This window comes from Dasypus novemcinctus, chromosome 17, assembly GCF_030445035.2.
Source record: "Dasypus novemcinctus isolate mDasNov1 chromosome 17, mDasNov1.1.hap2, whole genome shotgun sequence".
In the NCBI taxonomy this organism is placed as follows: domain Eukaryota; kingdom Metazoa; phylum Chordata; class Mammalia; order Cingulata; family Dasypodidae; genus Dasypus; species Dasypus novemcinctus.
The window spans coordinates 56,406,616-56,434,092 of NC_080689.1; the positions used below are offsets into that span (position 1 = coordinate 56,406,616).

General features: G+C 36.7%; 1 long non-coding RNA gene across 1 annotated transcript in view; it reads right to left on the reverse strand.

Annotated features, from left to right (window-relative positions):
* Window positions 1-13,435: 13,435 nt before the first annotated feature.
* The window catches only part of LOC111759575 (uncharacterized), a 60,302-nt gene continuing 46,260 nt past the window's right edge, over window positions 13,436-27,477 (reverse strand). The window contains exon 4 of the long non-coding RNA XR_009181167.2: window positions 13,436-14,209. This is a non-coding gene — a long non-coding RNA (uncharacterized lncRNA). The remainder of the gene's footprint in view (window positions 14,210-27,477) is intronic.

A 27,477-nucleotide genomic window follows, 5' to 3' on the forward strand; every position in this document is an offset into this window, starting at 1 on the left:
TGCCTACAACTCCAAGCAGGAGAATCACATCCATCAACCATGTGGGATCTAAACCCTTTCTTGATATAGAGGTGTAGTGGGCATTACCAACCCAGGATCCACAAGATGGAGGAATAAAATATGGATTAGAGTGAATTTACTGATATTTTGCTATAGAACTATTGTGACTAGTAATGGAAAAAACTGTAACATTGATCTGGAGAAAGTGGCCATAGTAGTTGCTGAGGGCAGGGAGAGGGAAGAAGAGATGAGGTGTGGGAGCATTTTCGGGACTTGGAGTTGTCCTAAATGATATTGCAGGGACAGATGCTGGACATTATATATCTTGTCATAACCCACTGAATGGACTGGGTAAGAGTGTAAACTATAATGTAAACTATAATCCATGTGGTACAGCAGTGCTCCAAAATGTATTCACCAAATGCAATGAATGTGCCACAATGATGAAAGAGGTTGTTGATGTAGGAGGAGTGGGGAAATGGGGTGTGGGGTATGTGGGAATCTCTTGTATTTTTTAATGTAACATTTTTTGTGTTCTATGTACCTTTAAAAAAAGACAATTTAATAAAAAAATAAAATAAAATAAATTCTATGTCTCTTCCAACTTATTTATCTGTTTCTCTCAAGTTCTTTCATATTTTATTTCTTTGTGTTGGGATCTAATCTAGTTTTCAATTCATGGAGATGTGTATTCTCTATGTATATGTGGATATTTATGTATCTTTAAGGGTTCCTTGAGAACAGAAATCACATCTTTTCAAGACTACATATTATTTTCATAGTTGTTGTATATCTTTTAGAAACAGAGAATGTTAGTCAAATGTGATGCTTCTTTCCAATTTTTTTAACTTTTTAAAATTTTATTGAACTATATCATTCATAGATGAACATGCATAAATAATAAGTGTGTAGGAAACATTGTGAACTTACAAAATAAACATGTACATTACCCCACCACCAATACCTAGTATTGTTGTGAAGCATTTGTTACAAATTATGAAAGATTATCATCAAAAATATTACTAACTATAGTCCATATCTTACATTTGGTGTATTTTTCCCCCAACCCACCCTATTATTATTATTATTATTTAAAGATTTATTTTATTTATTTAATTCCCTCCCCTCCCCCGGTTGTCTGTTCTCTGTGTCTATTTGCTGTCTTGTTTCTTTGTCCGCTTCTGTTGTCGGCGGCGGCACGGGAAGTGTGGGCAGCGCCATTCCTGGGCAGGCTGCACTCTCTTTCATGCTGGGCGGCTCTCCTTATGGGTGCACTCCTTGCGCGTGGGACTCCCCTACACAGGGGACACCCCTGCGTGGCGTAGCACTCCTTGCACGCATCAGCACTGCGCATGGGCCAGCTCCACACGGGTCAAGGAGGCCCGGGGTTTGAACCGTGGACCTCCCATGTGGTAGACGGACACCCTAACCACTGGGCCAAGTCCGTTTCCCTAACATATTTTTTATTACAGAAGTTATGAACTTACCAAATAATCATGCACATGTGTAAAACTCCAATACAACACCCTTTCACCAACACACTACACTGTGATAGAACATTTATAACAGATTATGAGATAATATTATTAGACTATTACCACTAACCTTGGTCCATACCATACATTTGGCACACTCTTTCCATACCCCCCATTATCAACACAGTATATCATTGGTTTTGATGCAAGAATATTACAGTATTTGCTATTAACCACAGTCCACAACAATACTGTAATATTGCATTTTTCCCATGCTTCTCCACATTTTCACCATCCTGCAACAATGATGTATATCTGCTCTAGCTTAGAGAAGGACCCTCCTGCATCTGTACCATCAACCACAATTCTCATCCACTTCTGGGTTCACCGTGTTCTTCAGTCCCTAGATAATTCTCTAGCTTTCTTTCAGTTTACATTTACATCTCCAGACTACCCATTCCAGCCTCATTCCCATTTTTAGACCAATTGCTCCTCACTCTACTTCCATACTTTTACAGTAAAGTTAATTAAAACTTCTACATACATTAAGTTTACTTCACTTAGCATAATGTCTTAAAGATTTCTCCATGTTATATGTGACCTAATTTCCTTTCTTTTTACTGAAGCATAATATTCCATCATATGTATATACCACAATTTGTTTATCTATTCATTGGCTGATGGACACTTGGGTTGTTTCCATCTTTTGTCAGTTGTAAACAATGCTACTGTGAGCATCAATGTGCAGATATCTGTTCATGTCACCATTTCAGGTCTTCTTGATATGGTCCTAGTAAAGGAATTGCTAGATTACATGCCAGTTCTATATTTAGCTTCCTGAGGAAATGCCAAACTGTCTTCCATAAAGGCTGTACCATTTTACAATCTCACCAAAAGTGAAGGATTGTTCCTATTTCTCCACAGACTCTCAAGCAATCATTGTTTTCTGTTATTTTTAAATAGTGGCCTTTCTATGCAGTGTGAGATGATATCTCATTGTTGTTTTAATTTGTATTTCCCTAACAGTTGGTGGTATGGAACATTTTTTCATGTGCTTTTTAGCCATTTGTATTTCCTTTTTAGAGAAATGTCTATTTAAATCTTCTGCCCATTTTTTGACTGGATTTCTTGCTCTTTTACTGTTGAGTTGCATGCTCTCATTATATAAAATGGAAATCAAGCCCTTACCGGATATATGCTTTACAAATATTTTCTCCCATCGAATAGGCTGCCTTTTCACCTTCTTAATGAAGTCCTTTGAAGCACAAAAGTGTTTACGTTTGAGGAGGTCCCATTTATCCATTTTTTCTTTCATGGCTTGAGCTTTCAGTGTAAAGTTAAAGAATCCACCACCTACCACCAGGTCTTGAAGATGTTTTCTTGTGTTTTCTTCTAGGAAAAAAATGGTTCTTGCTTTTATATTTAGGTCTTTGCTCCATTTTTAGTTAAATTTTGCATAAGGTATGAGATAGGGGTCCTCTTTCTTTCTTTTGGATATGGATATACAGTTCTCCCAGCACCATTTCTTGAATAGACTGTTCTGACCCAACTGTGTGGGTTTGCCATCCATGTAAAAAATCACTTGACCATAGATGTGAGAGTATTTTTCTAAACCATCAATTCAGTCCCATTGCTCTACATGTCTATCCTTATGCCAGTACCATACTGTTTTCACCACTGTAGTAAGGTAATATGAATTAAAGTTCAGAAGTGAGAGTCCTCCAACATTACTTTTCCTATTTAAGATGTTTCTGCCTATTCAGGACCTCTTACCCTTCCAAATAAATTTGATAATTTTGTTTTCCATTTGTTTAAAAAATGCTAGTGGTGGGAAGAGGATGTGGCTCAATCAGCTAGGCTCATCTACAATATGGGAGGCCCTGGGTTCTCATTCCAGGGCATCCTTGTGAAGGCAAGGTGGCCCGCACCTGCGGAGAGCTGATGGCGCAAATGACCACAGAGAATTGATAGCCCGTGCCCACAGAGAACTGTGCAGCAAGATGACAGAACAAAGGAAGACAAGCAGACACAGAAGAATGCACAGTGAATGGACACAGAGAGCAGACAGCAAGCAAGCAACAAGGGGGGGGATTAATAAATTTAAAAAAAAACAAGTCATAATAAATTTATTTAAAATGCTGGTGGAATTTTTATCAGGATTGCTTTAATATACAGTTTAAGAATTGACATCTTAATGATATTTGGTCTTCCAATCCATGGGCATGGAATGTTCTTCCAATTATTTAGATCTTTTAAAACTTCTTTTAACAATGCATTGTAGCTTTCTGAATACAAATGATTTACATCCTTGGTTAAGGTTATTCTCAAATATTTGATTCTTTTAGTTGCTATTGTAAATGGATTTTTCCCCCTGATTTCCTCCTCAGATTGTGCATTGCTTATGTATAGAGATAACACTGATTTTTGCATATTGATCTTGTATCCTGGCACTCTACTGAAATTGTTTACTAGCTCTAACAGCATTGTTGTAGATTTTTCAGGAGTTTCTAGATATAAGATCATGTCATCTGCAAACAGTGAAAATTTTACTTCTTCTTTGTGATTTGGATGACTTTTATTTCTTTTCCTTGCCTGATTGCACTAGCTAGAACCTCTAGCACTATATCAAAAAGCAGTGGTGACAGTGGACATCCTTGTCTTTTTCCTGATCTCAATGGGAAAGCTTTCAGTCTTTCACCATTGAGTACAATGTTAGCTGTGGGTTTTTCACATATGTCCTGTATCATGTTGAGAACTTTTCCTTCAATTCCTATCTTTTGTAGTATTTTTATCAAGAAGGAATGCTGTATTTTGTCAAATGCCTTTTCTGTGTCAATCGATAAGACCATGTAATTTTTCTTCTTTGACTTATTAATGTTATATGTATGCTGATTGCTTTTCTTGTGTTGAACCATCCTTGAATACCTGATACAAAACAAACATGATCATGATGAATAATTCTTTTAAGGCATTGTTGGATTTGATTAGCAAGTATTTTCTTGAGGATTTTTGCATCTGTATTCATTAGGATAATGGATCTGTAATCCTTTTTCATGATATCTTTATCTGGCTTTGGAATTAAGGTGATATTGGCTATGTAGAATGAGCTTCATAGTGTTCCTTCTTGTTCAACTTTTTGGAAGAGTTTGTGTAAAATCAATATTGAATCTTCTTTGAATGCTTGGTAGATTTCACCTATGAAAACATCTAGTCCTGGGCTTTTCATTTTGTGGAGTTGTTTGTTGATGGTTTCAATGTCTTTACTTATGGTTGGCTTGTTGAAGTCTTCTATTTCTTCTAGGGTCAGTGGATGTTGTTATAGGTTCCTAGGAATTTTTCCATTTTGTCTACATTGTCTAGTTTCTTGGCATACAGTTGTTCATAGTATCCTCTTATGATCTCTTTTATTTCTGTGGGGTCAGTAATAATGTCTCCATTTTCATTTTTTATTTCCTTTATTTTCATTTTCTCTCTTTTTTCTTTGTCTAGCTAGATTTTGTGAATCTTCTAGAAGAACCAATCGATGGTTTTGTTAATTCTTGCTATTGCTTTTTTTGTTCTCAGTTTATTTCTGCTCTGATCTTTGTTATTTCATTTCTTTGGCTTGCTTTGGGATTAGTTTGCTGTTCGTTTTCTAGTTCCTCCAGATGTATAGTTAGGTCATGGCTTTTAGCCCTTTCTTCATTTTTAATGTAAGCATTGAGGGCTATAAATTTCCTTCTCAGCACTGCCTTTGCTGCATCCCATAGGATCTGATATGTTGTGTTCTCATTTTCATTCACCTTGAGATATTTATTGATTTCCCTTGAAATTTCTTCTTTGTCCCACTGATTATTTAATAGTGTGTTACTTAATCACCTTAGATTTGTGAATTTTCCATTTTTCTTCTTCTTGCTGTTTTCCAACTTTGTTTCATTATGATTAGAGAAAGTGCTTTGTATAATTTCAATTTTATCTGCTTCATGATCCAAAATATGGTCTATCTTAGAGATATCCATGAGCTCTTGGGAAGAATTTATATCCTGCCTTTTTGGAGTGCAATGTTCTGTACATGTCTGTTAGGTTTAGTCCATTTATCATATTATTCAAGCTCTCTCTTTCCTTATAGATCCTCTGCCCAGATATTCTACCCAATGCTGAGACTGGTGTATTGAAGTCTTCAACTACCATTGTTGAGATATCTTTTCTCCCTTCAGTTTTGCCAGTGTTTGCCTCATGTAACTTGGAGCATTCTGATTAGGTGCATATACATTTATGATTGTTATTTCTTCCTGGTGAAATTGCCCCTTTTATTAATATATAGTGTTTTTCCTTGTCTCTAATAAAAGTTTTGCTTTTAAAGTTTATTTAACCTGAAGGAAGTATAGCTACTCCATCTTTTTTTTTTTTTTTTTTTGGTCACTGCATACATAGAATATTTTTTACCACCCTTTCACCTTCAATCTATTGGTATCCTTGGGTTTAAGATGAGTCTCTTGAAGACAGCATATAGATGTCTCATATTTTCTTATCCATTTTGCCAGTCTGTGTCTTTCGACTGGGGAGTATACCCCATTAACATTCAATGTTATTATTGTAAAGGCAGTTCTTATTTCACCATTTTGACCTTTGGTTTTATTGTCATATTTTATTTTCACTATTCTTTTGACAATGTTAGTGATATAACTTTCATTCTAGACTCTCTTCCAAGCTTCTCTCTCCTGCTTTTTCTTTACAGGCTGTAACACTCCATTTAGTATTTCATGCAAAGCCAGTCTCATTGTTATGAATTCTCTTAGTTTCTGTTTATCTGTGAATATTCTAAACTTGCTCTCATTTTTGAATGACAATCTTGCCAGATATAAAATGGCAATTTTTCTCTTGTAGTATCTTAAATATATGGTACCCCTGCCTTCTTGCTTCCATAGTTTCTCATGAGAAATTGGCAATTAATGTTATTGGTTATCCCTTATATACTATGAATTGCTTTTCATTGCTGCTCTCAGAATTCTCACTTTGTCTTTGGCATTCTGATTTGTATATGTCTTGTTGTTGGTCTATTTGGATTTATTTGGATTGGAGTCCATTGTGCTTCTTGGACATGGATATCTATGTCTTTCAATAGGGTTGGAAATTTTTCTAACATTATTTCTTCAAATATTCCTCCTACCCCTTATCCGTTCTCTTCTTCTTCTGGGACTCCAATGACATGTATATTTACAAGTCTCTTGCTGTCATTTAGTTCCCTGAGACCCTTTGAATTTTTCCATTCTTTTCTTCATCTGTTCTTTTGTATGTTCACTTTTGGGGGCCATGTTGTCAAGCTCACAAATATTTCCCTTTGCCTCCTCAAATCTGCTGTTACATGCCTCCAGTGTATTTTTAATTTCATTTATTGTGCCTTTCTTTCTGATAAGATATGCTATTTTTCTATGTATGCTTTCAAATTCTTCCTTGTGCCCACGAAGTGTCTTTTTAATATCCTAAATCTCTTTAGTCATCTAATTGAATTTATTAAGGATATTTGTTTGAATATCTATAATTAGTTGTTTCAACTCCTTTATGCTATCTGGAGGCTTATATTGTTCCTATAATTGGGCCATATCTTCCTGTTGATATGGATTGTGATTTTTTGTCAGTGTCTTGGCATCTGACTTACCAGATGTATTTATTCTGGCTGTGATTTCTCTCTTTAGTTTAGGGCTTTCTTGCCCTTTCTCCCTCGCTGGTTGTGTAGGAGAATCCAAGAATGTGGTTGGTGCTGTAAGCTGTGAAGGTTGAAGTTTCCTGCATTGCCCCAGGGACCAATGAAGGTTCTCCAACCTTTCTCCTTTGCCAGGGGTAAGAATAGAGCCACAATCATGTGTAATAATCCAAGTTGTTCATGCTAAGACCATCTGTAGTTGCCTGGAAAAACTGAGGAAGCTTCACACCCAATCCTCCCCTGCCTGGGGTGGTGATGGAGCTGCAGGTGTGGGCAGCAATTTAAACCATGCAGATCCAAAATGACCACAGTTGCCCAGGTAGACTGACATAGCACTGGCTTCCCTTTCCTTACCAGCGGTGGGGATGGCCACTCTGGAGGGCTCAACAATCTAATTCATGTGGGCTGAATGCTTCTGTCTTTTAATGGGTGGAAATGGTACCACTGATACCCAAATGTTCAGCCCCTGTAGGTCAAGAGTACATATTTGTTGTCCTGAAAGGCTGAGGAACCCAGCTCCTCTCCTATCTTACTTGGGGTGGGGATGGAGTTATAGGTGTCCAATTATTCAGTATATGTGAGTCAAAAGCACCTTAAGTTACCCAGACAAGTTGAGGAAGCACAGCTTTCCTCTTATCCTTTTGGGGTGTGAGGATCAAGCTACAGGTGCCCAAGTATCTAGTGTGTGGGAGCTGAGAGCTCCTGCAGTTTCCCAGAGAGGCTGAAGAAATATCAGCACTTTCTTATCCTATGGGGGTGGAGGGGTGGAAATGAAATTCAAGGTGATCAACAAACCATAACATGGGAGCTGAAAGGGCCAGCAGTTGCTAGAGAGGCTGAGGAATCACAGCTCCTCTCCTATCTTATTGGGGTCTAGGGATAAGCCCCTGGTGTCCAACCCCTCAGGCCAAATGCACCCGCAGTTCCCTGGAGAGGCTGGTTCAGGTCCCACCAGGTTCCTCCCTGCTGAAGGTGGTGCTAGAGCCTAGGCTAGGACTCCAGTCCAATTGGATGGAAAGAAGCCAGTCCCTATCATCACTGTGATTTTTAGTCAGCCCTGATTCCCCTCATGTTAGGGACAGAGTTAAAACAGCAGTTGCCAGCCTCTTTTTGACTTGGAAAGGTTCAAACCTTAGCTGTTCTTAGGGTTATACTTTAGCTAGCCGAATTTACGACTCAGCAGCTGAAGTCGTGGCCAAACATCTCTTCCTTCCCTGTTTTGGGCAACTGGAGCTTCCACCTCCAGCCACAGAAAAGCTCCTGAGGCAGTTTGTGCTGCCAGCGTAGGATGGGCACCGACCTCCAAGGCATGGAGTGCTCTACTCGGGAATCTTCTCTGCTATCTCCTTCCATTCTTTCAAGGATGTTGCAGAATGCTCTTCTGGTCTCCTGGTGACCCCAAACAAGTGCTTTAGATAACTCTGGGTGATCACTAACTGCCTTGTAGGACAAGCTGACTCTTGGAGCTCCTTACTCTAGGCCATCTTGCCCCTGGTTTCTCCTGCTTTTCATTTTAATTGCTTCTCCATTTTATTAAAAATTTAAGTAATAGATCATTGCTGTTTATCATTATCCATTATGCATCTTTGGAATGTGTCATTCTCATTTAAAATGTAGCATATCTATCACTGAGATGTCTTGTTTTCATTCATACTAATCAATACTCAAAGAAAAAAATGAAAGGTTTAATCATATGATGTATCATTTGAAATAAAATATAATACCCATTTGGACAGACATAACATTTTTAAAAATATCAAATTTTTAAAACCAAACTTAAAACCCTTAATTAGAATTTTCTAACCTGAAAGAAAATTCCAGAAAGTCATTTTGAAATAGCTCCCCAACCGTACTTATTCTATAAAGTCTTCCTACACTGAATGGAGAAGTCCTTCTTAATCCCTAATCCTCCAAAAATTATGCAATGGAATGTTCATTCAAATTTTAAACATTACTCTTGTCAGCAATCCTAACGCTTATGCTTTATGAAAAAATAATACACAAAGAATGTAATTCTAGAGTTAACATTTTTCTTCCCTCGTGTCTATAATTTATCTATACATTTATGGCCATCTGAAAGTTAACTTAAGGGAAACAGTGTTTACCTAATATCTATCAGAGATAATGCAACATGATACATTCTATCTTTGTCACTTAATCCTTATAATAGCCCTATGTGGGTGGCTCTTATCATCCTCATTTTATAGACAGTGAAATCGAGGTTCAGAGAAGTTAAATAGTTTGCCTAAAGTTACACAGCTAGAAAGTGGCATAACCAGAATTCAAAACTCTAAAAAAACACTCAGCCTTATAATCTTAGGTTTCAAGCATCCTCTAAGGTGATGACCAAAGACACTCTACAATAGCAAGAGTAATCATAAAATAAACAACTTCAGATAAAAAGGAAGCTTTTTTACTTATCACTTGTTTATTTACTGATCTTAGTACTTTAACAGTGTAAGCCCATGCAGAGTAAAATTATCCTATGGGAATACAATAAAATGTTGGATCAAATAAGACTCCTTTGAAATAAAAACTGCTATAAGACTAAGGCATAACATGCTCCAATTGAAGCAAGAGCCACCACAAAGATGTTCCTTTAGTGACTTAGTGGCCATAACTGCCCAAGACTAATAGAGGACACAAAGGGAGCATGAGGAAAAGGAAAGATGAAGCCTATGAGTCCATGGCCTTTGGAAGAGATTGCCCCATTGTCTTGACTATGATGTTGAACTCATTGACTCATTGGCCACCCCAAAGTAGGAACTCCATTCAGCATCTTCTCTAGTGGTAAGAGATGCAGTTTCACATATTGTTTAAGCATGAAGTCTCTGGAGTCAGGCTGTTTGGGTCTGAATTGGTCGTTTTTTATCCATATGACCTTGGGCAAGCACTTAAATAGTTGCTCGGTTTCCTCATCTGTGAAATGGACAGGAAATAATGGAAAGAAATAATGTGGATAGAACGTGAAGAATGGAGCCTGGCATATAAGAAGCCACATCATTGATATCTATTATTAAAAAGTCTTTCCAAAGCCTCTTAGACCAACACATTTGTTTTTTTCCTCTTCTGGTAAGCTTATATGTGAAGAAAAAAAAAAACTAAACAAGAAATCATTCCTACCTGTCCACAGTCCTGCTCCTTAAAAATGTTATTCATACTTAGCCAAGCCTACTACATCCATGAGAGAAAAGAAGGTGAAGGTCAGTTAAATTTGCATCAGGACCTAGTTTTACTAATCACATCACAGTTTTACCCTTTAATTCTAGCTTAAGTGATAAGGTAAAAAATTGCTATTAATATCACAGGACCTTGACAAAATCAGATCTTAGATTCTCTTTCCAAAAAAGCTAAGCAACCCAAGGGAAGATTACAAAGGTAAATGTGTTACAATAAAATCATGCTCGTGGCACCCAAAAAGAAAATAAGATATCTCCCCAAATCAACAAATAATAAAACTACAAATGTTCCCGTTGCTAAGTAGATGATAGATAAAAGATAGATGTTATAGATAGATAGAGATAGATGGATGGATAGAAGAAGAGACAGAGTCAGAAAGGAGGAGATTGGGAGTATTTATGACATTCTAGCTTAAAACTTTAGGGTAAGATTAAAATATGACTCTTATGTTGCTGGCATTTTGAGTATTACTACATGTGACATTTGAGTATTATGACATTATTACAAATCTCAAGAAACTGGGGTTGAAAACACCCAAGTATTAATGAGTTGGTTCAATTGCGAGTGTCTTAGAGACCTTGGCCCCAGGGAGGCAATACCGTTCTGGCCCACTGGGTATCAGCATCACTGTGACCTTTACAGTGGTGGCCTAAATAAGTTATCACTATAAAGCTCTTGGAATGAAAACCAGCACATAAGTACTTATTGTGCTTTGCATTTTTTATGATTCAAATCATTTACAAGAGACAAGCAGCTCTTAAAGGTATTAGAAGAGTGGTTTATAAATAGGAAGTAGCTACACTTGCAATTCATTGATTTTCTGAAAAGATATAATTGCTACAGGAATATTTTTGTAGCATAAATGTTAATTGGAGCATTCACAAAATAACAGAAAACTAGCAGGCCTATAAATACCAGTGCTACTCAGGGAGCACAGAGGCTTATTTTTAGAAAACTTGAAGGTATGTTTTTTTGTTTTCCTTCCTGCAGGAAGACTAAAAAAGAATAAAGCATTCCCTCACAATACACTACTGTCACTTCTGGCTTATCTCCTCATAGACTGCCAAACCAGCCATCATCACTGATACTTCTACTTTGGCGGAGGGCATGCCAACGGGCCTGCCATTTTGTGCTTCTTCCTGCTGAAGAACAAGCCAGTCGTCTACATATAGCTGTTTTTATCAGCTATAAAAGATAATTTTGCTGTATTAACTCCATAAATTTGATAGAGGCAGCGAGGCTTCCACGGCATAATGGCTTAATTTTTCATTCTAATAATAACTGCCTGCCAGTTGAAATGAATAGGAACAAAAACAAACATTTCTGTTCTCTAACATGATCCATGACAGATGTACTGCTTAGGAGGCCGGGGCAGGGAAGTCTTGCTCCTTCCCCATTCAGCTCAGGGTAGTAAAAGCATGAACACCTAGGAAATATTTGCAAGGTTAAGGAGCTCATGGGAAAGTGCCCCAGCTGTCCTGTACTTAAACCCACAATTGGCCATGGGCCTGATTTCAGACTGAGGCTTGTTTTTAGATCTTCACGTAGTGGCGTGGTTGTTTCTCAATCCCAATCATTTTAGGCTTTGAAAGTCTCCCTGGAAAAATCTAATCTTTTTTTCTTTTCTCCCTCACTCTTTCAACATCCATATGCATGAAAAGTGAGTAATTTGATTATTCACTTGTTTGTATAGATTTTTTGGTTGACAACTTAAAAGTGCTTCTTTTAAAATGCCAGCACAAATCTTGATACATTTTAAGTGAAAATAAGGTCATTCAAGTTTGTGCCAACAAGCTACTCAGGCTTTATGTAGTTATTGATTTATCTACCTAATGACATTGAATATCAGCAAATTGTTTTTCTGTCTTATTAAGGGAGATCACTTTCCAGATGGACACTTTAGTGAATTCAAGTGCAAATTTACTATTTTTGGAATTGCAGTGGATTTATCTTCATTGGCAAATCAACATTGTGCATCTACTCTTGTCCTTCCTATACTTATAACTTTTTTTTTTTACAAATGATTGTTTCTTTAGCCAAAAAAAAAAAATTCAAAGAATTTTTAATTTTTATCTCTCTTCTCTTTCATTAAAATATTACTCAATGATTTTTATTTTCTTTAAAAAATACATTCCTATATTTTCCAAGTATTTTAAAGAGAGTTTCTTTTATTTTAAAAATTGAGATGGGGGGACCCTACATATGTAGTTTCTAAAAATACCTTCCAAATTGCTTAACAGTTTGTTGTTAATTTTTATTATGTTAGCCAATCTGTTGCTTATCTTTTGTGATTATGTGAAACATAATAATAGGAAATCTCATCATAACTGAGTAGTAAACCACAAACAAGCCCATTATATGGAAAAGAGCATTAAAGTAGGAAAAGGATAAAGGACCATGATTCGGTCAATTGTTTTAAAACACCCTTATCACAGGAGAGGCAATTTTGGGCTAAGTTTTTGAAATGTTTATTCTTCTCTTCCATCTTGTGCATATTAATCCTTACTCTTTTTTTTTTTTTAAGATTATTGCCTGAGTAAAGGTCCAAAACACATTTTTCTTAACTTTTCATTTCAAAATAACTTCAAATGCATGCAGAAATTGTAACAAAAGTATACAACATGAACAGACCAGAGATTCAGTCTCCTAGCATACATCAATTCCAGCACCAACCACAGGTTTAGTAAAAGTGATGAAGAGGCATGTGTAGAGAGGTCACATCTGAGTCCAACTCCATCACACTCAGGAGCACACATTCCAAAGTAGTGCCCACTGGCACTGCCATGTGCCATGACCGTAGAACCTGTGTGTCAGAGTGGGGATGGGGTGGAGAGTGAGGGAACCTCTTATATTTTTCAATGTAACATTTTGTGTGATCTATGTATCTTTAAAAAAAGACAATGAAAAAAATTGATTAAAAGAAAAAAAGTACACAGCACTCCTGAATATTCTTTACACAGATCCACAAATTTTAACATGTTGCCACAACCCTTTATCATACTTTCTAGAGCTATTTACATAAGGGAGTAGCTGCATCCATTATGCCATTTAACTCAACAATATTTAAGTTTTTCACACTCAGAAAATTTAATACCAATTTAATGCTGTCATCTCATCGACAGTCCATGTTTCAATTTATTAAATTTTTCCAGTAATGTCCTTTATAATAATTTTTCCCCAGTACCAGAAGCAATCCAGGATCTCCTTAGTATTCTTTAATCTGAAATAGTTCATCAGACTTTCTTTGTCTTTCATGAATGACATCATTGAAAACTACAGGCCAACTGTTTCAGAAAATGTCTGATTTTGGGTTTCTCTGATGGTTCCTCATTAGGTTCAGATTAGGCATTTTGGCTGGAATACTATGTAAGTGATGTTTCCATTCTAGGTTATTATATCAGGAAGTCATGATGTCTGTGTGCCCTTTATTAATGATGTTAATTTTGATTCCTCGGTTAAGGTATTACTGCAACAAACATCCCTACTACAAAGAGTTCAAAAGAGTTTAAGAACTATCCTCTTTCTTTCTCTTTCTTTCTTTCTCTTTCTTTTTTTCCCTTCCTTCTTTCCTCCCTCCCTCCCTCCCTCCCTCCCTCCCTCCCTCCCTCCCTCCGTCCCTCCTTCCTTCCTTCCTTCCTTCCTTCCTTCCTTCCTTCCTTCCTTCCTTCCTTCCTTCCTTCCTTCCTTCCTTCCTTCCTTCCTTCCTTCCTTCCTTCCTTCCTTTCCTTCATTAAGGGAATATAGAGTAAATCTATTTAAGTTTCTGGTTTATCCTTTCAGTGTGTCTTTTACAAAAATAAGCATTGAGGAGCAGAGGAGCTGAAGTGGTTGAGCAACTGCTTCTCCTGTACAAGGTCCTGGGTTCAGTTCCCTAAAAAAAAAAACGAAAAAAGCATTTATTTCTCCTTCTTTCTTACACAAAAGGTAGCATGCTGTTGATACTCCTTAGCACTTTGCTTTTTTCCACTTAATATATACCAGATATCTGTCTCTAACAATTCATAGAGATCTTCCTCATTCTTTTTTATAGCTACCTAGTACTGTGTATTACCAACCAGAGTTTATTCAATTAATTTCCTTGGTGTAAGTATTTTACTAAGTGCCACTAGTTTCCCATTACAAATGATGCTTGTTAGAGGGGATTCTTCAGGGTAAATTCTAGAAATGGGATTTTGGGTCAAACAGATGGGATTTTGGGTCAAATAGATATTACCAGATTTCCCTTTAAAAGGGTTGTCCCATTCTGCATTGCCACCAACAATGAGAGTGACTATTTCCCTAGAGTCCCACCAACTGTGTACTGTCAAGTTTAAAAATGTGTGCCAGTCTAACCAGTCAGAAAGAGTATCCAGTGTAGTTTTAATTTGGATTTCTCTCTCATTAATGAAGTTGAATAGCCTTCCATTTTCCTCAGTCTTCTAGTAATGTTGAAGTTACAGGTCTTGTGTGGTTTTATTTGCTCTCCTATCGATCTCATATGTTTTAAGGAGGATATGTAGAAAAACAGATTCAGGCAGCCACCATTTTCCTAGGCCAAGCTCACTTGAGGTAGGTTCCCTTTAACTTGACTTGGATGTCCTGGATGATCCGGGCAGAATGTCCTTTCAAATGGAACATTTGATATAAAAGTACATTTCTGTACTCTCTTTGGTTCAATTGACCCGTCTGATACTGTTCTTCTCTGGCACATAATCAAAGCTTTTGAAAGGAGCTTCATGGCAATTTTTGCATAATCATCCTTCTCTTCAACCTTAAGTGTTTCTTTTTGGAACGGGACACATATTTCCTGACCCAATTTACGAGGAAAGCTTATCCACTGGCTTGTGCAATGTCTGATATTTCTTCCAAGAAGAAGGTCTTGAGAAGACTCTTGTTTTTCCCATTTAAAAGGTTTTAATCTACCATGTGTGCCTCTCCCAAATAAATACAGAATTAATATTAGAACTATAGGAAATGTGAAAATCTCAGCTTGTTTAAAATTAATATGAATGTAATATTTGTTGCAACCCATAGCAAATGATGATTTGGAGGTATGTAAATCATTGCTCTCACCACCAAGAGCCTAAGAATAAGCCTAAAATATTTGAGAAAAATCATTATCAGCAACCACAGGCATAATAGGAGCTAGTAGGGCAATAAGCTAACGTGGGTTTAGAGCTTCTCTTTCTTGTTTGGAAAGAGCTGTTCTCTGCTGCTACTAAAAACAAACAAGTCACAGTTGGGAACGTGAATGTGGGTTTCAATCTCAAGTAGGTAAAACTAACATCTATTAAATCCAGAAAATAAAAGCTAAAGGACATCATGAAATAAGTTTATGTTGACAAATCTTAGGAAATTTTGAGTCTTTTTAAGCCTTATATTCTCTCCTGTCTGGCAAACATGTTTGAAATTTTAGGACCTCTGAATAGCAGATTATTTTTTAGATTTAGATACTTAAGAGCACATTTGCACTATTTGGAAGACATTGGTCAAATTGGCTAGGCTTTGCCAGTGTTTTATTCTGTAGGAGATGGTAGTGACATCAATGTGTAAAACCTTGGCTATGAGTGATCAATCTGGCTGAACATATATTCAAAAATAGAATAAACTACTGAGCTGTTAAATAGGAACCTGAATAACATGACATAGCCTAGGTAAGTGTCTAAAATATAGTTTATTTATTTTATGAAGTTGAAATCTTCACCTAAGCTCTAGAAAGGCTTTTCTTAGCAATATATAAAGCAGTGGGAATTCTGCATTTGAAAACAACCCAGCACTGGAGAAAATGATAGGGCAAAAGATCCCTGTGTTGAATGAGTGGTGTATTTAATATGATACCAGAATCTGTATCCCTGAAAAAGGTAGGGTATGAATAGCTGATTTCATATCTACTCCAGTGCCATCAATTTCATTTCCTTAGTTACAGCAAGACCTGAAATTAGTCCACAAATTCCTTTCGTTCCTCTGGAGTCAGTAAAGTAAAATCTCAATTAACCCAAGATCAAAAACTTCAGGCATTAGGAATGCTGGTTAATTGTGTTATTGCTGTTACTAATTCAGAGTAATCACTTTCTGCTTCACTATTGTTACTGAAATGCTTTTTAAAAAAATAGTCCACTTAATTTCTTCATCTAGTGACAGGGGAAAAAATATAACATTGCACCAAATACACTGAAAGTATTTCTTGATTTTAAAAAGTCCTGATCTTATGTGCCAGAACCACATTTTACACATAATAAAGAATTAAAATAAAAATATTGAGAGAGTAAATAATTAGAGGTGGCTTATCCATATGAAATGAATGCAAAAAAGGAGTTAATTGCTATTCTTGTTAGTAAAGTTCTGGTTAAAGGTATTTTAAGGTAATTGATTTTAATAAATCCTTCCTATCAAAGAAAGAATGTTTTATAACATCCCACTTGGGGGTCTCAATTTCTGCCAATTCCTTAGAGTGTCTGTGAAATAAGGGATTTTGGTAAGAACTTTTGGGCTCACTAAAGGTCTCCAATTCTCAAAATAATTAACATGCTTAGTGTGTATGATAAACCCACATATATGCTCCCTGAGTTAATAACAAGCCTGGCATGAGGTATTTATTAGTAAGGTGCATAGTAGGTAAGCCTAAGTGTTAGTTGATGGAATCCTGAAGAGAAACAAATTCATTCTTGTTGAAATGGCTTAATCCTCTGGGTAGAAGATGAAGAAAAGGAGAATTCTGGTTATAATAATATGTATCATTCTAAAGCTGCTAATAGGTCAGTTTTTTACATGGCACTCAACTGACTGCCTTTGGGAAATCCCAAATGATTCCAATTAAAGTGGCCATTATGGAAGTCAATAATTATGGTAGTATTTGAGAGGCAATTATTTTCCAAAATGGCATCAATGAAAAAATGCAATCATCGAAGCCTAAGTGACTTTGAGAGTGGCAAGGAATTCACAACCAACATTAATAAAGGTACTTGGGGAAGATGAACTTCAAACATGGCTGCATATGTTGTGGCTCATCCAAAATTCCTTAACTTAATGATCCTGGATCATGTGTGAATATAAGTGTTGGAAACTAAGCAATGTCATGGGGTAAAAGCAGTGGAATTGGACAAAAGCTGCTATACAGAGAGGCCATTAAATAATAGTAAGCCCAGGGAAGCAAAAAGCAATGAGGTAGAACCCATGCTTTGATCTTCTGATGCCTGAATACACCCCTTTCATTGACTTCAATGGGACTAGAGTTCAAAGTTTCCTTAATATGGGTTCAGTACTAACTTCTAACATGCTTTTTAGCTCTTGATGTTCAGCTCACAAAATGTAGCTGTTTATTGCTGGTAGAGATTATTGACATTCTCACCTAACATTGCTGTGGATTACATGGCACTGTCTAAGCATGCCACGGTAACCTTTCTTTCCACTTTCTGCATTTCACTGAAAAGGAAATTATTCTGCTAACTCTCACCTAGCTCCCCATAATGCTTTTGATCTGTTTATAAAGAATTGCTCCTTTGGGGCAAAAACCTGAATTACAGCGAACAGGCACAACTTCTGATTCGGGAGAGGAAGTTCTTCACAGTTGCTGGCCCATGTTTCCGCTCAGTTTCCTGAAGTACCTAGTCTTAGAGTAATTGTCCAGAACTCCTAACACTTCTCATTCAGTTAACTACAGATGGTGGGCCCCTGCCATCTTCTATCACCCCCATGAGTCCCAGGTTCTGTTTAAAAGCCTGTGCCAAAATGAGAACTAACAACTTGTATGATTTTATCATCTTTATGATAATAAAAGTAATACAAAGTCATTTCAAGGCATTTGGGGAAAATAAAAAAGTAAAAACATGAACACTAAAATCACCCATCAACAACACAGAATACGTGTCTGTGCTTCTCAATGTGCATTTATTAATATACCAGTGTGTGAAATGACTGACTTTCCAAAATCTAAGCCAAAATTTGGTCTATGATGATTAGGGATATTTTGATTCTCTACCACGACTGTGATCACTCTCTTCAAATCCAGACAAATTTACCTCTGGAGCTTGGCAATACAACATCTGGACCCATTTATGCCATGTTGCCTCTTGGGCACACAGTTTCTTATTAGGGTGGTGCTTTAACACTCAAGACAGCCCATGTACTTAACATTGGAGAGTGAACTGATGTAAGAGGTTATATTAGTATCTCGTGACACCACAATCTCATACTCTTCCAGAGTTCTGAGATGAGCTTTTCTTTATTTCTGTGCAGAAGAACTATTGCAGTCTTATATAATATCTTGCCTGTTACCCTCATACTACCAGTTGTTGTTTTTTTTTCAGGGCAGCTGCACCAACACTTTCCAAATGTAAGTAGTTTGAGGAATTTGAGTTTAACCTTAATCAAATTCTTGGAACACATTGCTGTGCTACAGACAACCCAGAAATCCTTTGCTTAGTCCATTTTCATGAGATGGTTAGAGGTTGGAGTATGAAGAACATCCACTACTTCCTGGAATGCTTGGACTACTCCCATCCTCACCATATGCTTTTCAATACGTATACCTCAACATGTATGCTTCTTAGTGGCTACTGCCTTTGTCTATAACCTGCGCTATCATTTCAATTTAGCCTTAATTATGCCACAACTGTTTCACAAGAATATGTGAGGGACCAATGAACTCTGGGTTGCATACCAAAGAAAGTGTTGATCTATCTTGTTATCCAGCATAGACATTTTTTTAAAACAACAAACCAGTTATTCTTCAATGCAAAAATCATAAATGACGACTTTTATTCTCAGCACAGACTATGACACCACCTCAGTGTCCACATAAATAATTACCAAAAGCAGAGGGCCTCAGAGTAGTTTTAATGGCAGAACCCTTTATTCAAATGAAATAGTACGTGGAGTTATCCCAGTCAGAAGCAGGAGTGGAGGATCCAGAGCTCTTCCTCTTGATTTTTCTCCTTCATGTCCCATCCAACCCCTTACTGTAGTATTCCCTAAGGTACTTCTGAGTTTAAAATTCCTCCACACTTTAGTCGACCGTTCTTACTCCACAGCAGTAGATTAAAACTGGTGAAATACCTACTGCCTATAAGCAGTGTCTCCTCAGGTGGGAAACCAAGCCTGATGGAACCATCTCTGGTTCATCTGTGCATCCCAGGAGGGCCATGATGGATGCCTAGACACCATTTGCTCCACTGTTGTGACCACCCATTGCTTTGTATCTTTGGATAATACTCTCTTGGTGTTCTACCCCTCCCCACAATGCATGAACCTATTTGCTATTGAAAACCAGCTCCCTGACTCCATACTAATCCAAGTTGAATTGTACTAGATTTCTGATGGTGCCATAGCAAGACCCAAATATTTGGTTGGTTTGTAGAGATTTTACCCTGAGACTCAAATCTGACCTTAGTACTTTTAAGCCAAAACAAAATGATGAAGCCTGAATGCAAACGGCGCAAGAACAACAGAAAGGCGGTAGAGCAATTTTTCACTGAGCAGTCCTAAAGCCAGTTTCTTACTATCTGACTAAGCTCTAACTTCAATCCCTCACTGAACTGCAATATGCAGAGCATCCTCTTCGTGCCACTTCATGAACATGAACCTCAATAGCAGTTGTCACCTTTTTCTGACCTTTGCTACTTAGTCACAGATTGCACCTATGGCCACTCACTTTTTGTCTAGGACTGAACCAGCACCTTCTCCATATCTGCACAGTCACCACACTGAGCCACCGGATACCACACTGAAGCTAGACATTGCTTTCTTCCACCCCAAGCATGCCAATTCCATTATTGTCATTGTAGAACATCCCTACGGCGAGTTATTAGAAAAATGTTTCAGGTTACTACAAAAGCTGGTGCTTCTTATAGTAAACATATTTGCTATGCACGAAAAAATGGTATGGGAAAGAGATTGTATTCTTTGTCTAAGTATACTTTAAAACAGTATAATTATACTTCTGAAAGAAGAAATTATAGGATACACTGGGGCTATAAAATAGAAAGGAGGAAATTCCATATGGAAATGACTTGGAAAATTTTCATAAGTATACTTTATAAATATATATATAAACATAGACAGAAGCAATTTAAACACATGTACATACAGCATACATATTAAATATAGAGAGAAATTCCTATCCCTATCCCTTCATAGCTGTTTTCTCAAGTTCAGATGCATTTTTCCTACATTTATTTCACTTTGTTGCAATAAGCTTTATTATAAAGAAAAGGTGTTGAACATAAGTAATAGTGCCAAACTCTACTATCCATGAAACAGAAATAAAAAAAATCAAAGACAATGTGTACAAAACCTCCAAAGACTAAAATAGTCACATAATCATTTCTTGTGATTAATTAACTTGCATTGCTAAAAATGTATCATTCCACCCAAAATTGTATGCTGCAGATGAGTGGGAGCTAGTTTCTCAGCCATTGTGCTTAAAATCATATTTGAAAATTATAAGAATCTGCTGTCATGTGGAAGATATTTTATCTTCCTTTGGGTCTTAATCTGAGCATTTGGGATTTCATACGACTCCTTTTCTTTAAAAAGAATACATTCACCCTTGTTAAATACAGAGAGAGAGAGAGAAGTTGTATACACACACAAGTAAAAAAAATGCATATAAGGGTTACTGAATGGTTTCTTCATTATTTTGTTTTTAAATATTTTATTCCAACTGCTTAAGGCATCATCATTTTCAAAAATTGGATATATTGCAATATTGGACATATTTGCCCCCCTTGAATTGAGTGAGTACTAATAATTTTTGTTTTGGTTTACGTGGGTTCACACTGCAGAGCTGCACTTTGAAAAAAAGTCAAAGTAAAATAATTGAATCCATGAAACATCACATGACTTTCAAGTAGGCTATTGAAGAGGTGCACATATGGGGCTGCGTGGTGGTAGCAGTTCAGAATAGGCACCTGTCTCAGAATAGATTCTCTGGTTTGTGGGCTTGAATCTTGCCTCTACTAAAAGCCATGTGACTTAAGTAAAGTACTTAGTTTCAGTATCAAAGACTTAAATCTTTAAACTGTATAATGGAATTGAAAATGATTTCTTCCTCATGAAGTATGAGGATGAAATGACAAAATCCCAAATGTTAGTTTTTGAGAGAGCATCCAGAACACAGCACATTCCCAGTGAACGTAGGTTGCTGCACATCGTGGGAGCGAAGGATTTCACAAAGTGCTCTCTTGGAATATTTACGAAGAGAATATTTTCCTAAACTATTTTCCCACCAGTTCATCTGCTGAAATTAAAGCAATAAACCATTTTAATAGTGGCAAATATTTTCAAAGGATCTCCTCCCTGTACTGTTAGCAGATAGCTTGAGTAGGTACTAAACACAAGGTTATTGACAACAATTATGGAGTATTATATTTAAAAACTTTATAATGGAAGTTAAAACAATGGTTTGAGAACAAAACTAAAAATAAAGGTGTCAAGAATATCTGGGTTTGCACTGTGTGCAAAACATGTGGAAACATCCATCGGAAGGAAAATGAATTCTTTTTCTTTCCTGAAGATAGCTGGGCAATATATTTTCAAAGACTTTGCAAGCATCCTTATCTTTACATGCAGTAATTTCCCTTTAGGAATCTATATTATGAAAACAATTGAAAATTCAGAAAAAGATTGATGTGCAAAGATGTTCATCACAACACCATGTATAAAGGAAAAAGTGTTATTACAGTGGCAAAGTCAATCGTGGTCAATTTCTTTAATGGGCTTTGATGAGACCTCTAAAACTTATTTTTACTAAGAGATTTTTAATGATATAGGAAAACGTTCACATTATAATGTTAAAGAAAGAAGGCACAATATAAAATCTGTAAAAGAAAGACAAGAAGGAAAGAAGTTACAATGTTAACAATGATTTCTTCTGGTAGTTGGGAAAGGGTCTTTTTATCTTTTATTCTTTTGGATATTTTCAAAACAGTTATAAAGAACATACATTACTTTTTAGAATCAGGAAAAAGGGAAAAGAATGCAGTGTAGTTCTACAAAATTCTTTGGTGGAGGAAGGTTCAAAGGAAGAATTTTAAGTGAGGGTTTCTCCTTGGCCATCCATCTCTATCCATCAAACTGTCACTTGTGGCCTTCTACATCCTTTCCCTGCTCTCAGACATGTAAAACCATTTGCTTTCCTGACAATGCATCCACTGTGCAGTGCCATCTTTTTTACATTTACTCATATTCTCATGTTCTGGCCTGGGAAGCTCTGAAAAATCTGTCCCCCGAGCATAGAAGGCCTTTTCCAGCAGACACTTAAGGTAGGAACCAATCACTGGCCAGAGTATTTATTGGGAAAAAGATATTCCTTTTTTTTTTGTAGCTGTGAATAAACTCTTACTCAGTCCAACCACCTAAAATTATTCCTGCCTTTTCTTTTTTTCCTTTTGGCATGGTTAATAAAGAGATCCTTTCTCATGACCATATTTAAATTTTATGCCTAAATGCATAGATGCTGAAATTCATCCTTAGGCCTTCAAGAAACTCCCTACATCAGCTTTCTGTTTCAGTCCTATATTGAGTGCAGGTAGAATAGGTGTTGTCAAGCTATGCAGGCCTGAAGAATGATCACTGGGGGTGTTTTGTGTTTCTTTGTTTCATTTCGTTTTTGTGGGAATAAACTATTTTGTTACATAGCCAGAAAGTAAGGTGAGATGGGAAAAAAAGCAACAATAAATGCAAATTTGAACTGGGATTGCAAAGTGGAAGATACAGTTTATACTTTCAAGGCATTTAGAGCTAGACCTGCACTGGCCAATATGATGACCACTAGCCCCATGGGGCTGTTGAGTGCTTGAAATGCAACTAGTCCAAACTGAGATGTGGTGTAATGTAAAACACACACCAGATTTTGAAGATATAATACACAACAAAGAAAGTGAAATATCTCAATAATTTTATAATAATTAAATGTTGAGATGATAATATTTTGGATACATTAGGTTATATAAATATATTATTAAAATGACTTTTTCATTTTTCTGTTTCCTTTTTTTAATGTGGCTTTAGAAAACTTTAAATTACATATGTCGCTTGTATTTTTGACTCATGTTATATTTCTATGTAAAGGTTCACAAACATGAAAATTAAATGACCAAATAAAAATAACAATATTGAAAAATGAATCTGGAAAATGTTAAAACATATATATATACATATATATATATATATTTATAAAGCGACTATATATGTATATATATATATATATGTGTATATATATACACACATATATATATATATAGTTGCTTTATAAACTGGCAATGAAGTCTAAAAGGACTGTTATTCAATGGAAAAAGAGGTGGCCATGGACAAGCTAAGTATAATCCTTTGAAAATGTGTCCAGAAATTCACCATGGTCCTTCAAACTATGGCCTAATCCACTCTGGTAAATGTTTGATTTTAATTCCTCCTGTTATGTTTCAGTTGAATTCCTAACTTTTTAAACAGTAACCCAATGTCTTGGACTTCTATTCTACACTATGATGCTGTCTGTCTGACTTACTTCTAAATTGAAGTGCATATATAAAAAAATTGAATCACTTCAATGATTTTAAATCACTCTTCAATGTGCAAAGCAATTTAAAATTACTGGAGTGCTTCCAATTTTTATTAGTCCTTGAATTTGGAAGTGATCTGGGCTTTTCTGGGCATGTGCAATACACTGTGACTTAAAATTATTAAGCTCTCTCCCTTATTTTTAAGAAGTGATTTCACTTCGCAATGGAAACCATCAGGAGGGGGTATGGCATGGAAATGGCATGGGTAACAAAAAACACAGGGGGAAAATAGCTTCCATTTAATAATGAGAACTATACTTTGTAATTAGATAGTGTCTTGCCCAAGGATCTCTAAGTGCTTCCTAAACATTAGCTCATTCATCATGAAGACATCTTACAGAGAGCATATTTCCAGTGTGGGAGGGTGGTAGTAGGAATGGGTAAAGCCATTTAAATTGGCTTCAAACATTGAATTGGGTAATTTGAATGATGTGAGAGCTATGCCTAGGACATCTATTTTTGGTGCTGTCTCTTCTTTTCACAAAGAGAAGGAAGTAATGTTACACTGTCTGATCCATTTGCAAATGACATAAAAAATTAACTTGGCAATGCAGAATCTACTAAATAAATTGCTTGTTTCAAATAAACTCCAGGAGCAAACACAAAGTGATTGGTTTCCTAATTTAATTACTTTAGTTAAACTTTGGGAGAAAATGTATAAACCTTCTCACCATTTTCTTTCAAGTTAATTCCTCCCTACTTAGCACATACTGAGGCCACTGAACCTAGAGCATTTAACTATAAGATGGATTGTCGGACAATTTCCAAATCATAGACTTTAACTTTGCTCTTGTAATGTGAGAAGTTGTAATAAATACTAGGGGTCTAGTACAACTTGCTTATAATTTGATATCAGAAATAAGAAGATTTGCTATCAAATGTTGACTGAGCAATGGTTGCCTACTTGTTCTTCACTATCATGAAACAAAGATTATTGATACTTTCTATGGCATGAGCCCCATGTTAGTCACTGAAAATGATAATAGCAAATCTGATGAAATGGAGACTGTGACAAGCAGGCTTATTTGAACAGGAAGATTTCAAGGTAACATACTGGAAAAGGGTTTTATATAATCCATACCCTCAAGATCTGAGTAGTTCTTTTAAAACATTATCCGCTATGACTGCAAAAGCTCACTTACCTAGAAGGAGCTAGTCCACCAGTATTATGTTGCACACAATAATAGTCTGACTTGCTCTTAGCAGTGAAAGGGGCCACATGTTTCCCATTATAAACAAATAACAACAATAAGTAACAAGGGAAAAAAGGATACACTCCTGCTGAAGGCTGGGAGGCTGGGGGAAACAAAAAAATAAGTCAGATGAAGAGACTTCCATGAAAATGACAGAATAGCTATCCAGATTAGCTTGCTTAGGCCACAGAAATAAAATTATATACATATATATATATATATATATCCTCTTACATTTAGTCCCATTTGTTAGGTTATATTTATATATATATGTATTCTTATATAGATATATATGTATTCCTGCATATTCATACTTGCACACATGCACACACACACAGGAATAGAACATTTTTATTTCAAGTTAGGCAAAAAACCTCACGTTATTTTTCCAGATTTACTTCAGCAGTCCTATAGAAATCCAGTGGCCCACCTCTCCCAACCAACGCAATAACATCTTAGCAAAGGTGGCCTTAAAGCAAAACCTAAGATGAATTAGGTGCGTGTTGTTTTCCATATATTTTTCAGAATCCCATTCTGAACAGAATGAACCATTGGCGGAAATAGAATTTACAATAATGCTGAGGATTAAAAGGAATGAGTCTCTTGTTTAGAAAATTAGCTAATCAATATGCCAAGCTTATTTTAAAAAATGCTTTAATTTTAGAAATGCAGCATGTCTGCTTCGGCTTCCTGTATTTGACTGATAATAAAACTTTCAGGATGCCTAATGCAGTTTAGCTAAACAAATTAGGGAGCCGCACCGTTTATGCTGAGAAGAAAGTTTCCATTAGCCACTGTGATGCTCTCTGCCTGGTCAGCGAGTAATGACTGCGGACCAGGCCAGGCAAAGGAGGCTTACGTTTGTGGTGGAGAGACAAGAAGCAGTGAACAGGGGGTGCAGAAGAGGGAGTTTTCTCTTACTGGAGACTCTAAACTGCTCTGGGAAGAGAGAAGCAGCAAGGGACAGAGATGACCCTCCCTTCTATATTCTTGGTTGCAAAGCGCCCCCACCACTGCCATTTTTTGTCAACTGAATGCAAGATGAATGTCAAAAAGAATCAGGGAAGCAACTGAGTATCAGAGAAGGAGACCCAGAAGGACTTGCTCTGCTGGCCTCTCCAGTGCCCCTTGACTCTGTAGGCCTCAGCAGATAGGCTCTGGAGTGTGAGCGGTTACCGATTATTCTGGAGAGCCTGGGTATCGCTGGGACTGAATGAGAAGTAAGATGTGTGTTTTAGTAAGATTTGGCCAAGAGCTACCTCCGTGGCCCTGGTTAAATCAGCTCCCTTCCCCAGCTTTCGTGAGACCTCATCTCTATTGTCGTTTCCAGCCTGATGTGGTATAGAGCTACTAGTTGCAGTGGGGGAGTTGGGGGAGGGGGAAAGCCAAGGGTCGGAGAAACCAGGTCAGCTTCTTAGCTCCATGTCGTGTGGGCAGATTGGAAGTATGAGGAGGGAGGATGTCTGATGTGCCTGCTTATTCAGTTCCTATCTGGCTCTTTGAGGCCTGTGGATGACTGCTGCATCATGTCCAACGGCGCTATATTCAATAAATGCACATGGATGTGTCATCTTTTAAAACAGTGTCGCAGGAATGATACATCCGTTTCCAAACAGGATCGAGAAGTCCCAGCTAAAGGGTGTGAAGGAATTTTTCTGAGGCCCATTAGGAAAAAAGTGACTAAAAGATAAAAAAAAAAAAAAAAAAAGCATCATCATAAGGAGGAACTACAGAAACTGGGTAGATAACCATAGAGAAGACTTTTTCACTATTTTTATTTATAGCAGAAATTTAAATTTATTAAAGAGAATTTTGTGTATTTGGAATTTCAAAAGACTATGATTTTTTTCTATATGACCCAGAATAGTAACATCTTTCAGTAACTCATGCTTTGATTTTCTAGGATCACTCAATAGGTCTGATGTTTCTCAAACTTATTCTATTCTTAACAAGTTCATTTACAGCACAGTCTTATTTCTAGTTCATAATATATTTATTTCGCAACCTTTTCTGTTTTTCCCTAATCATAGTGTGTGCTTGTCCACAAAGTCATTTGATCAGATTCATTCAGCCATAATTCTAATCATTCCTCAATATGAGGCCAGAAAAATGTCTGCCCCCCTCATTTTATGAATTTAGGCAGAAATGAACAGTATCTCCCAATCTCTCTAGATGGAAAAACAAACAAACAAACAAACAACTTTGCATGCCTTGGTTGAGTTGGACTGATCAAAGTTCATCTGTCTAACATACTGCATTTCGGACAAGGAGGTAGAGTTTCTGCAAGGTTTCTGGATATTATTCACAAGTTCAAGTGTGTGGCTATCCTTACAAGTTTCATGGAGCAGTAAGACATGTTGCGCTATAATTTGGTCAGCATAATGGAGAAGCAGCAATTTTCAGAAAAGGTG